This window comes from Siphateles boraxobius, unplaced genomic scaffold, assembly GCF_051911475.1.
Source record: "Siphateles boraxobius isolate OS27281-9 unplaced genomic scaffold, OSU_SipBor_1 427, whole genome shotgun sequence".
Classification (NCBI taxonomy): Eukaryota; Metazoa; Chordata; class Actinopteri; order Cypriniformes; family Leuciscidae; genus Siphateles; species Siphateles boraxobius.
The window spans coordinates 25001-31608 of record NW_027509061.1 but is presented as its reverse complement, the minus strand read 5'-3'; the positions used below and the strand labels follow the sequence as shown (position 1 = coordinate 31608).

At 58.6% G+C, this 6608-nt stretch overlaps 1 long non-coding RNA gene across 1 annotated transcript in view; it reads left to right on the top strand.

Moving 5' to 3' along the window:
- Window positions 1-1018: 1018 nt before the first annotated feature.
- Window positions 1019-6608, top strand: part of LOC143708670 (uncharacterized) — a 19583-nt gene continuing 13993 nt past the window's right edge. The window contains exon 1 of the long non-coding RNA XR_013193565.1: window positions 1019-1058. This is a non-coding gene — a long non-coding RNA (uncharacterized LOC143708670). The remainder of the gene's footprint in view (window positions 1059-6608) is intronic.

The following is a 6608-nucleotide window of genomic DNA, read 5'->3' as shown; positions in this document are numbered from 1 at the left end:
GGCTGATTTTCCTCTAATGTCCATCCCAGGGTGGGTGCATCTCTCCTGGACACGAATAAAGCCCAAAGCCCATGGAGAAAATGACCCTGAAGCCAAGCTCTCGAAATGACAAAGTCCAAAAAGTTGCGGTGCGTTCAGAGCTCCATGCTCTAAGACCTCATTGGCCGACCCAGGGAGGGTGCACCGTCCTGGGCAAGAGTCAGATTCGCCCGCCCTCCCTGGAGCTCCGTGTGGAGCAAAGACGGTCTTAATACGTCCCTTCGGGCTTCTGTAGAGGAGACAAGCTCTTACAAATGACAGAGTCCACGATGTTGCTGTGGTCTGAAAGCTCCAGGGCCTTCAAGGCAGTGACCAAGCCGGAGAGGTTGCACTCTGGCTGGGTGAGCGAGTTCAATCTCCGCCAAGGTGGAGCTCTTAAAACCATGAAACCTCCAGGAAAAGACGGCTGATTTTCCTCTAATGTCCATCCCAAGGGTGGGTGCATCTCTCCTGGACACGAATAAAGCCCAAAGCCCATGGAGAAAATGACCCTGAAGCCAAGCTCTCGAAAATGACAAAGTCCAAAAAGTTGCGGTGCGTTCAGAGCTCCATGCTCTAAGACCTCATTGGCCGACCCAGGGAGGGTGCACCGTCCTAGGCAAGAGTCAGATTCGCCCGCCCTCCCTGGAGCTCCGTGTGGAGCAAAGACGGTCTTAAAACGTCCCTTCGGGCTTCTGTAGAGGAGACAAGCTCTTACAAATGACAGAGTCCACGATGTTGCTGTGGTCTGAAAGCTCCAGGGCCTTCAAGGCAGTGGACCAAGCCGGAGAGGTTGCACTCTGGCTGGGTGAGCGAGTTAAATCTCCGCCAAGGTGGAGCTCTTAAAACCATGAAACCTCCAGGAAAAGACGGGCTGATTTTCCTCTGATGTCCATCCCAGGGTGGGTGCATCTCTCCTGGGCACGAATAAAGCTCAAACGCCCACGGTGGAATGCCGAGCTTTAAAAATGACAGAGTCCACGATGTTGCTGTGGACTGAAAGCTCCAGGGCCTTCAAGGCAGTGGACCAAGCCGGAGAGGTTGCACTCTGGCTGGGTGAGCGAGTTCAATCTCCGCCACGGTGGAGCTCTTAAATACATGAAACCTCCAGGAAAAAGTCGGGCCCGTTCTTCTGAAAAAGTCCTTCCCAGGCAAAGCGCACCTCTCCTGGGCACGAATAAAGCCCAAAGCCCATGGAGAAAATGACCCTGAAACCAAGCTCTTGAAAATGACAAAGTCAAAAAAGTTGCGGTGCGTTCAGAGCTCCATGCTCTCGGACCTCACTGGGAAGCCCAGGGAGGGTGGACCGTCCTGGGCCAGAGTCATATTCGCCCGCCCTCCCTGGAGCTCATATTGGAGCAAAGACGGTCCTAAAACGGCCCTTCGGGCTTCTGTGGAGGAGACAAGCTCTTACAATGACAGAGTCCACGATGTTGCTGTGGTCTCAAAGCTCCAGGGCCTTCAAGGCAGTGGACCAAGCCGGAGAGGCTGCACTCTGGCTGGGTGAGCGAGTTCAATCTCCGCCACGGCGGAGCTCTTAAAACATGAAACCTCCAGGAAAAGACGGGCCCGTTCTTCTGAAAAAGTCCATCCCAGGCAAAGCGCACCTCTCCCGGGCACGAATAAAGCCCAAAGCCCGTGGAGAAAATGACCCTGAAGCCAAGCTCTTGAAAATGACAAAGTCCAAAAAAGTTGCGGTGCGTTCAGAGCTCCATGCTCTACGACCTCATTGGCCGTCCCAGGGAGGGTGCACCGTCCTGGGCAAGAGTCAGATTCCCCGCCCTCCCTGGAGCTCTGTGTGGAGCAAAGACGGTCCTAAAACGTCCTTCAGGCTTTTGTAGAGGAGGTGGAGAAGCCTTCCTGGGCACGAAGCAAGCTCAAACGCCCATGGCGGGCTTGACTCTGGAGTCAAATTCGAAAAAAATTGACCGAGTCCAAAAAGTTGCTGTGGGTTCAAAGCTCCATGCTCTACGACCTCCCTGGCTAGCCCAGGGAGGGTGCACCGTCCTGGGCCAGAGTCAGATTCGCCCGCCACCCGCTGGAGCTCCATCTGGAGAAAAGACGGTCCTGAAACGGACCTTCGGGGCTTTATCGGGGAAGGGAAGTAGAGCGGTGGAGGGCACGCACAACCCATGAACAGACCGTCGTGAGCCCCGCTCGGAGTCTCTCTGCGTGGGTATAAAAATACAGATTACACAGTGCGCTCGGTGGAGCTCTGGAAGTCCTGGTGGGAGACGGCCCCCAGGGGAAAAAAAGCCCGGCCGGGGTGTGCTCTGGCTGGGGAGAGAAAGAATTCAATCTCCACCGCGGGGGTGGATCACTGCATGTACGAAACATCCAGGAAAATGACGGCTGCTGGTTTACTTCTCTAAGTGCTTCCCAGGAAGGGTGCAGCCTTCCTGGGCACGAATCGAATCCAAAGCCCCCATGGCGGGCATGACTCTGGAGTCAAAAGGTTGCTGTGGGTTCAGAGCTTCCATGGTATCAGACCTTTCTGGCCATCCCAGGGAGGGTGCGCCGTCCTGGTTCAGATTCAGATTCGCCCCCAACCCCTGGAGCTCCTTCTGGAGAAAAGATGGTCCTGAAACGGACCTTGGGGTCTTTATCGGGGAGGGGAAGTAATGCGGTGGAGGGCACACAGAACCCATTAACAGACCTCCGTGAGCCCCCCGCTCAGAGTCTCTCTGCTTGGGTATAAAAATCCAGATTACACAGTGCGCACGGTGGAGCTCTGGAAGTCCTGGTGGGACCCCCAGGGAAAAAAAATAAAAGCCCGGCCGGGGTACGCTCTGACTGGGGAGAGAAATAATTCAATCTCCAACCGCGGCGGTGGATCTCTGCATGTACGAAACCTCCAGGAAAATGACGGCTGCTGGTTTTCTTCTCTAAATGCATCCCAGGAAGGTGCAGACTTCCTGGGCACAAATCAAGCTCAAAGTCCCCTTGGCGGGCCTGACTCTGGAGTCAAATTTGAAAAATTGACAGAGTCCAAAATGTTGCCGTGTGATCAGAGCTCCACGATCTCAGAACCTCCTGGCCATCCCAGGAGGGTGCGCCGTCCTGGGTCAGATTCAGATTCGCTCCCCACCCCTGGAGCTCCTTCTGGAGAAAAGACGGTCTTAAAACGGACCTTGGGGTCTTTATCGGGAAGGGGAAGTAGTGCGGTGGAGGGCACACAGAACCCATTAACAGACCTCCGTGAGCCCCCCGCTCAGAGTCTCTCTGCTTGGGTATAAAAATCCAGATTACACAGTGCGCACGGTGGAGCTCTGGAAGTCCTGGTGGGACCCCCAGGAAAAAAATAAAGCCCGGCCGGGGTACGCTCTGACTGGGGAGAGAAATAATTCAATCTCCACCGCGGCGGTGGATCTCTGCATGTACGAAACCTCCAGGAAAATGACGGCTGCTGGTTTTCTTCCCTAACTGCATCCCAGGAAGGGTGCAGACTTCCTGGGCACTAATCAAGCTCAAAGTCCCCTTGGCGGGCCTGACTCTGGAGTCAAATTTGAAAAATTGACAAGAGTCCAAAATGTTGCCGTGTGATCAGAGCTCCACGATCTCAGAACCTCCCTGGCCATCCCAGGGAGGGTGCGCCGTCCTGGGTCAGATTCAGATTCGCTCCACACCCCTGGAGCTCCTTCTGGAGAAAAGACGGTCCCTAAAACGGACCTTGGGTCTTTATCGGGAGAGGGGAAGTAGTGCGGTGGAGGGCACACAGAACCCATTAACAGACCACCATGAGCCCCCCGCTCAGAGTCTCTCTGCTTGGGTATAAAATCCAGATTACACAGTGCGCGCGGTGGAGCTCTGGAAGTCCTGGTGGGAGAGGGCCCCCAGGAAAAAAAAAAAGCCCGGTCATGTTGCGCTGGGGAGAGAAAGAATTCAATCACCACCGCGGCGGTGGATCTCTGCATGTACGAAACCTCCAGGAAAATGACGGCTGCTGGTTTTCTTCTCTAACTGCATCCCAGGAAGGGTGCAGACTTCCTGGGCACGAATCAAGCTCAAAGTCCCCTTGGCGGGCCTGACTCTGGAGTCAAATTTGAAAAAGTGAGAACCGTGGTGGTCAGACCGGGTTGGGAAACGATCTGACCCAGCCCAGATAAAGTGCACTCTGTGCGGGCGAGACTTCCAGGAAACGCGCGGGTCTGGTTTGGACACCCAGACTCTCCTCGGACAAGGTAACGGTAGACGGGCGCCTCCGGGTTGCCTGGGGCCCGGAGGGGTGCACCCTCTCCTTCGGGCCGTCGCTGTCAGGGTTGACTGGTCGATTGGAACTTTGGACGCGCCTGGGGACGGCCCCTGCCCGGTCGCGAGACCGCTATGGGCAGCTTGCTCCTCCCAGCTTTGCGCGTCGACTCGAGACGCGGCCTCCCTCCGGGGAAAGCAGGCCGCGTCGACCTCGGGAGACTCAGATGGCCCGTCTGAAAACGGATGTCCGCAGCGGTGACGTCGGGACCGTCGTCAGGCTTTGACGGTTGGCGGGGTTTCGTTGGGGGCCCCCCATCACGGCACAGAGCCTGACTTCGCCCCGCGCCTCCCACCCGCTTTGAAAAGCACCCTTCCCCGTTACGGCCTCGATCCAGAGGCCTACCACCCCCCCGCCCTCACGGGCGGACGGTTCCTCACGCGCCCTATGAGCGGCCGTGCCGCCTCGAGCCCAGGCCCGAGCGGAGCGAGACCCGTGTGTAGGAAACCCGCGCGTCGCAGGTTCGTCCGTCCCGGGGCTCCTTTGATCCCGGGCTAAAACAAAAACCATATGCTTGTCGAACCGTCGGTCTGGGTAAACGGCAAAACGACTCCAGGGGCTTGAGACACCCCTGGAGCGACGGAGGAAGGTGCACCTCCGAAAGAAAAATGAAATTACGGACAGTGTCCGATCGAATGAGGTCCACGGAACAGAGAACCGTGGTGGTCAGACCGGGTGGGGAAGCGGTCTGGCTCAGCCCAGATAAAATGCACTCTGTGCGGGCGAGACTTCCAGTAAACGCGGGGGCTGGTTTGGACACCCAGACTCACCGCCGGTGCCCTGGGCGTGCATCCAGTGTGTGAAGGTGCACCGTCCTGGGCGAGCAGAGGGTGAAAGACACACAACACTCCTCGTAAGAAAATGGACAGTGTCCAAGATCTTGCATGCAAACGAGAGCCCTGTGCTCGCAGACCCGACCGTGGCCTGCTCAAAGTCAGATCCGTACGCTTGATGGCGCTCCTGCTGGAGCAAAGACGGTCCGAACACGGACGCTAGGGGTGTTGTAGAGGAGGTGGGGGACCGTCGCCACACTCTTCTCGGACAAGGTTAACGGAAGACGGGCGCCTCCGGGTTGCCTGGGGCCCGGAGGGGCGCACCCTCTCCTTCGGGCCGTCACTGTCAGGGTTGCCTGGTCGATTGGAACTTTGGACGCGCCTGGGGACGGCCCCTGCCCGGTCGCGAGACCGCTTTGGGCAGCTTGCTCCTCCCCGCTCTGCGCGTCGACGCTAGACGCGGCCTCCCTCCGGGGAAAGCAGGCCGTGTCGACTCTCGGGAGACTCAGATGGCCCGTCTGAAACGAATGTCCGCGACGGCGGCGGCGGACGCGGGCGCGTGGAATTCGGAATCGGACGGTCGGGGTGGCCGACACCCCCCGGTCCAGTCTTCGAGCCCGACCTTCGCCCCGCTCCTCCCCGCCCGAAAAGCACCTTTCCCGGTTACGGCCTTGATCCAGAGGCCTCCCACCCTGGCCCCGCCTGACGGACGGTTCCTCACGCGCCCTATGAGCGGCCGTGCCGCCTCGAGCCCCAGGGCCGAGCGGAGCGAGACCCGTGTGTAGGAAACCCGCGCGTGGTGGTTCGCCGTCCGGGGTCGATCCCGAGGTAAAAAAAAAAAAAAAGTACCATACGCTTGTCGGTCTGGGTAAAGGGCGGAACGACTCCGGGGGCTTGACTCACCCCTGGAGCGACGGAGGAAGGTGCACCTCCGAAAACTTTTTGAAAACGGACACCGTCCGTTGCAGACGAACGAGATTCCCACAACGACCAACCTCCCTGGAAGACTCCCAGGGAGAGTACCTCGGGTTCGGGCACGGTCAAATCCGTCCGCGTGACGGAGCTCCCTTCGGAGCGACGTGGGTCCTAAAACGGACCTTGGGGGTTTGTCGAGGAGGGCGACAAACGCTCCCGCTCGGACAAGGTGACGGAGGGCGGGCGCCCACGGAGGAAAGGGCGAAGAAAAAAAAACGGACAGAGTCCAAAACGGTGCGGTCCACCCAGATTCCCACGTACGCGAGACTCTCCGGCTGGCAACCGGGGAGAGTGCCTAGGTGTCGGGCACGTACGAATCCGTCGGCGGTGACGGAGCTCCGGTCGGAGCAAAGACGGTCCTAAAACGGCCCTTCGGGGTTTTGTCGAGGAGGGGACAAGCGCCCTGCTCGGACAAGGTGAGAGAAGGCGGGCGGCTCGCGGAAGGCGCCCCGGAGGCAGGCGATCCTCCTAAAGAAACGGACAGAGTCCGAAACGGTGCGGTTCACCCGGGTCACCACGTACACGAGTCTCCCCGGCTGGCGACCGGGGAGAGTGCCTCTGTGTCGGGCACGTGAGAATCCGTCCGCGGCGAC